The following is a 5987-nucleotide window of genomic DNA, read 5'->3' as shown; positions in this document are numbered from 1 at the left end:
AACCAAAATTTCTATAAAAAAATAAAAACTTTCTAAAAACTGGACCCGATTTATCATCATCTGGTGTAAGATATGAAAAAATAGCTTATGTCCTCCCTTTTGGTTCAAGCTTGCTTCATACAAAATTTCATCAAATTTGGCTTAGTAGGTTGACCTTGAAACTGTAACATAGAGACAGACAGAGTTACTTGTAATATTAAACAGTTTTTTTTTTAAATAATAAATCCTGTACACAAAGCATAAAATTATATTAATCTGATATAATATACTTATTTTTAGTAGTTTATTATAGTTACATATATATTATTTTATGTGTGCATATACATATATGTACATATAAATATTCGGGTTAAAATTCGGTAAGTTTGTCTGGAATAAATGGCTAATTAGCCATAAGTTACACATAAATTAAGTTTCTTTTATTTTATAGTGGTGTACAATAAAGTATAAATAATAAAAACATTTTTGAAGACATGCCTTTGACGTTTTTTTTTTTAAGACGAACGGCCACTATGTCATTATTCATTCGTACCTTAGAATAATTGTTTGAAATTGTTCGTTATATTTTCTTGTTGATGAAGTAAATGTTAAAATTGAAAAAGCTATTGAGGTTAGTGTATCTTTTGACTCGAACGTTTGGAAAACATCATGTGGAAATTATGACTTCCGTGCGTTGTTTTCTGTTCTAGTTTAACATTTTTTGCAGGTTTCGGACCGGTTTTTCAGAAGTGCACATACGTGACGGGCGTTTATCTCATCGATTATGATTGCCATCTGTAATGATAGAAGTCTTAGCAATAAAGGACAATTTGTCCTATTCCTCACATGATTGATACACCAGTACTTATATCATACTTACAGAATGCTATAATTACAGAAAACTTACGACAACCGCACGTGCTACACAACCTTACATTTATTAGAGAGAAATTCATTGTTAATTGGAAAATTTGTAAAATATAAATAAGTCAAACTCAAACTCAAACTCAAATTCCTTTATTCAATATAGAAGTATTACACTTTCTTATTGATTGTCAAGTTAAACACTACCACCGGTTCGGAAAAGAAAACACCCTGACCTGAGAAGAACCGGCGAAAGAAACTCAGCGGGACTTTTTTTTTTTTTTTTAGTGTACATTTTAGTAAAACATAAGGATACCTTGAACTATTTCCTAATTAATAGATTGGTAGTAGACGCCAGTAAATGGCCCACAGCTTAGCAAATATCTCGTCTTGAGGAGATTTGGAGCTTATTTCAACAAACTGCTCGAATGCGCGACGTGTGGCAGAATTTCACGAGGTTATCCTACATCGCCAGGCGCAAGATTAATTACGGACAGAAATCAAACTCATTTATAATTCTAACGAAAAAATATAGTGTTATATTATTTTAATAATAAATTGTGGTAAATGATCCTTAGTAAAAGGTTTATATTTATTTAAAATGAATTTTGTTTTTTTTTCATAAATCCACTGGACCTGTGCCTGATCCCTCTCTAGACTTGTAGCATTGATCTACCATCATTAGGAAAAAGATAGTGTCCTAATTTTGCACACACAAATATTTTTTTAAAATATCAGGGCGAGCATAAATCCCGCTGGATGGGAAATTCACCTATACCCATAGACAATCTGTAAGAAATATTAACCACTCCCTTGTATGGCCTTTGTGCCTGTAGTACACTCACCCTTAAAACCGGAACATACATACAGATTTAGTGGCCAGAATTGGAATGCTTTTCAGAAATGCTTATTCTGGAAGCCCTGAAGGCTTAGTCCCGGATGCCGTCTTCTAAATCCGAACCTGGTATAGCGATATCAAAATTAAATGGATACTGGTTTAATTCATAACTTTTTTTATAATATAAGAAATTACTAATATCAATAAATTTGAATACATATTGTCTCAAACCAAATGAACCAAATTAAATTTGAATGTTACTAAAAATTATCCTTCGAGCCGGATTTGAACCAGCGACCTATGGATGACAATATTAAGAAGCTACAGTCCACCGCTCTACCAACTGAGCTACCGCAGGCTTGACGTGATATCTTACTTATTAAGGCATACTTTCAAATTACCGACGTGACATTGTATACTAAGTAATAATAGTTCGGAACAAAAAATAACTAGACCTGAGCAAAACCGGTGATGAAACTCAATAATTTCAACCCAGCAACCCATATTTTTTTCCAATTTTAATAAAAATAAGAAAACAAGGCTGACCTTAAAAATGTCAGAAGATGCTCTAGAAATTAAGTTTTTATATTATTCACAATAAAATACTATCCGAATAACAAGCCCAAAAAACTTCCTATTATTTTTCACACACTTTTTTTTTACATTAGCATTAGCAGCTTGTAAATTTTCCCACTGCTGGGCTAAAGGCCTCTTCTCCCTTTGAGGAGAAGGTTTGGAGCATATACCACCACGCTGCTCCAATGCCGGTTAGCGGAATACACATGTGGCAGAATCTCGTTGAAATTAGACACATCCAGGTTTCCTCACGATGTTTTCCTTCACCCTCGAGCACGAAATGAATAATAAACACAAATTAATCACATGAATATTCAGTGGTGCCTGCCTGGGTTTGAACCCGAAATCATCGGTTAAGATGCTCGCGTTCTAACCACTGGGCCATTTCGGCTCTCGTCACACACTTTATTGATCGAGAAATAAAAATATAATTGACAAATCATATTATTAAATGAAAACTATGACAGAAATAAGTACATCAATAGTTGAAGAATAATTAGGGGTTTAACATTGACAGTGAACCAGTTTTATGATATACAAGCATTTAAATAAATAATAGAACAAATTTGGACGAAATAAAAGTAATCTCACAGAGGTTGCCTACCGGTTTTGCTCAGACCTAGTTCTTTTCATGTCCAAACAACTTTCTCTTATTATGCAATGTAACGTTAATTTGTGAATGTATAGTAATAAGTCAAAAATAACATCACACCTTCGATAGCTCAGTTGGTAGAGCGGTGGACTGTAGCTTGTTAATTGTCATCCATAGGTCGCTGGTTCAAATCCGGCTCGAAGGATCTTTTTTTATGAATTGTATTTAAATTTTTATCTGCACGTATAAACAGATAAAATGTCAAATGTTTATTCATATACCACAAGCACATACTCTAGTACTAACATAGACATATATATAAAATTAATGTATGTCTAAAAATATATGCCTATTTTTTTTTTTGTTAAACATTTCATGGAACATCTTGTACAAATTATTTAATAAAGGTTAATTTTGAATATCAGTGAATGTTCCAAATTAATGTCATCAATTTAATTAGGGGTTAGTATTATATATTAAATTATAATTTGACTTAAAGTGATAGGAAATTGAACGAACCTCGGTATGGGAGCGTTAAATTAAGTTGCTTCATCATTAGTATTTATCTAAGAGACTACGAAACTGTTTCTCTCTTTAATAAAGAATTGTGTACAATAAAGTCTTAATTATATAAATATAAATAACTACTGTACAAACCATGACCGTGTTGAACGTCCGCAAGAATTCTAGCAGCATTTTCCTGTTGAATTGCAATTCCGACCCTTTGGGTAAAAAATTAACCGGCCTTCCTTTCACCAGTGAAGGCAATAAGTCGAGGTATTATACTTTTAATAAATGTTTATGCACTATTACACTAAGGTCCAAATGTTTCTCGTTACGGTAGCATGCGAAAGCGATCATGACCCGCCGAAGCCTGCCGAAGAGATGGAGAGGGTACCGCTGATTTTTTAGTAGTTAGGTAGTCTAGTGTACTAGAGCGCGTTAGGCACCCTGGGCACCGGAGAGTCCCACATACCCCAACCCCCACTTTAAATGGAGGAAATAGTTTACGCGTTTGTCCAGCAAGAAAAGAAAAGTCCAACTGTTTCAACCGATTTTCATAAATCAAATGAATTGCTCGAAATCAGGCGCCACATTCATTCTGAAAGTAATATAAGTAGACTGTAAACAAAAATCATTCATCATATTTTTTTCGAGTCAATTAATAAAATACGAAACACGTGCATCTTAACCGATGATTTCGGGTTCAATCCCAGGCAGGCACCACTGAATTTTCATGTGCTTAATTTGTGTTTATAATTCATCTCGTGCTTGGCGGTGAAGGAAAACATCGTGAGCAAACCTGCATGTGTCTAATTTCAACGAAATTCTGCCACATGTGTATTCCGCCACTCGCATTGGTGCAGCGTGGTGGAATATGCTCCAAACCTTCTACTCAAAGGGAGAGGAGGCCTTTAGCCCAGCAGTGGGAAAATTTACAGTCCTTTTATTAAATCAGTGTATATAATTTTTTGTCATAAAATTTTAATTATAACTAACAAATAATTCAGGCTCCGCCAGAATTATTAGAATTCTAGCTGTACAAATACTCCGAACAATACGAACTCGTAGGTTATTCTCACATAATTGTTTCGAGCATTTACACGAGTACGTTTTGCTTTAGTTTCTGTTTTAGTTTAGATCTTAATTATCTTTGGAAATGTTAAGCAGCTGAACTAAGACACAAGATGTGTCGATCTGCGTTTGTCGAACTGTTATTCTGTCGTTCACTTCCTATTACGAATCTTGAACATAAATGTATGTACATATATTTACACAGGAAAAATACATATAGGTATATTTTTTGTTACTTGAAAAAACACATTTGTTATTGTTTGAAATGTTAAGTAAGAAGTGAGTATATAAGGTACTTATATCCATTGGGCCTATAATCATTTATATTTGTTAACTGGCTCACTCGCCCTTTGAATAAGATTTCGCAAATAAAAGAACTGATGTTTTGTTTGTTTACAATACAGTTATTGTATAATAGGTAGGCGGTTGCAATCTAAGCACGCGTGCACAAAGTCTTACCACTAAGTAAGCGTAAATAGGGTTGTAGCGATTAAAATTACTTGTATACGTCTACATATTATTTAATGTTATTATAACTTTACTTGTTTAATTAATATAACTAAAATTACATTTATTGTAAATCATTATAAATATAACGATATATAATATTTGATGACGTCCGTGTCGAGTACTGTGTAGGCCGGTTTTCATGGGTAAGCCACTCCGAGGTCCCGGGTTCGATTCCCGGCCGAGTCGATGTAGAAAAAGTTCATTAGTTTTCTATATTGTCTTGGGTCTGGGTGTTTGTGGTACCGTCGTTACTTCTAATTTTCCATAACACAAGTGCCTTAGCTACTTACATTGGGATCAGAGTAACGTATGTAGTAATGTTGTCCAATATTTATTTATTATAAAAACAATACTAGATTAATCAGTGCGTACCGATTTATATGAAAGCATTTACATTGAACCTCGAAATCGAAACAAATACTCGTAATCATTGATATTGAAAATACAATTGTATCAATAAATACTTTCTTGTACTCTTGTACACCTTGTTTATATTTCAAAGATTATAGCGACAGTCGTTAATTTAATTTAAATGTGCAGTTATAAGTCAGATATCACGTCAGGCCTTCGATAGCTCAGTTGGTAGAGCGGTGGACTGTAGCGTGATCATTGTAATCCATAGGTCGCTGGTTCAAATCCGGCTCGAAGGATCATTTTTACTATTTATATTTAGAATAGTATCCACAAGTAAATAAATAAATAAACGTCATCTTTATTGATGATAATTGATTTGGGATGAAAAATATTCTTAAAACTATTACGGAAAATTCTTTATATACATATTCTAAGTAATTTTATTTTTGTATCTATATAATTAAAAACTCGAAATCGAAAATGTCAGTTACTAAGCTGAATGAGTCTTTTTTGTATTTTTAGAATAATATTTAAATATCAAAAGCGAATTGTTGAATATAAACAAAAAGAAAAAAATTAAAATTCATTCTGACATTGGCGTGGATACCTTCACACGATATATGGGCTGTATAAAGTACGGGGGACGATCCTCTGTCACTGTTCCATGGTTTACACCCTCGTAAATATAAGGATCATTGG

General features: G+C 33.3%; 3 non-coding genes across 3 annotated transcripts; 2 read left to right on the top strand and 1 right to left on the bottom strand.

Annotated features, from left to right (window-relative positions):
* Positions 1–1951: 1951 nt before the first annotated feature.
* Trnay-gua lies at positions 1952–2039 on the bottom strand. The gene is given in 2 exon segments: positions 1952–1987; positions 2003–2039. It is a non-coding gene; the product is annotated as a tRNA-Tyr (tRNA).
* A 929-nt stretch (positions 2040–2968) lies between these two features.
* Positions 2969–3054, top strand: Trnay-gua. Its single transcript is given in 2 exon segments — positions 2969–3005; positions 3019–3054. It is a non-coding gene; the product is annotated as a tRNA-Tyr (tRNA).
* A 2444-nt stretch (positions 3055–5498) lies between these two features.
* On the top strand, positions 5499–5584 carry Trnay-gua. Its single transcript is given in 2 exon segments — positions 5499–5535; positions 5549–5584. It is a non-coding gene; the product is annotated as a tRNA-Tyr (tRNA).
* The last annotated feature ends 403 nt before the right edge of the window (positions 5585–5987 follow it).

The sequence above is a fragment of the Vanessa atalanta genome, chromosome 1 (genome assembly GCF_905147765.1).
Source record: "Vanessa atalanta chromosome 1, ilVanAtal1.2, whole genome shotgun sequence".
NCBI lineage: Eukaryota > Metazoa > Arthropoda > Insecta > Lepidoptera > Nymphalidae > Vanessa > Vanessa atalanta.
This window is presented reverse-complemented; position numbering and strand designations above follow the sequence as displayed.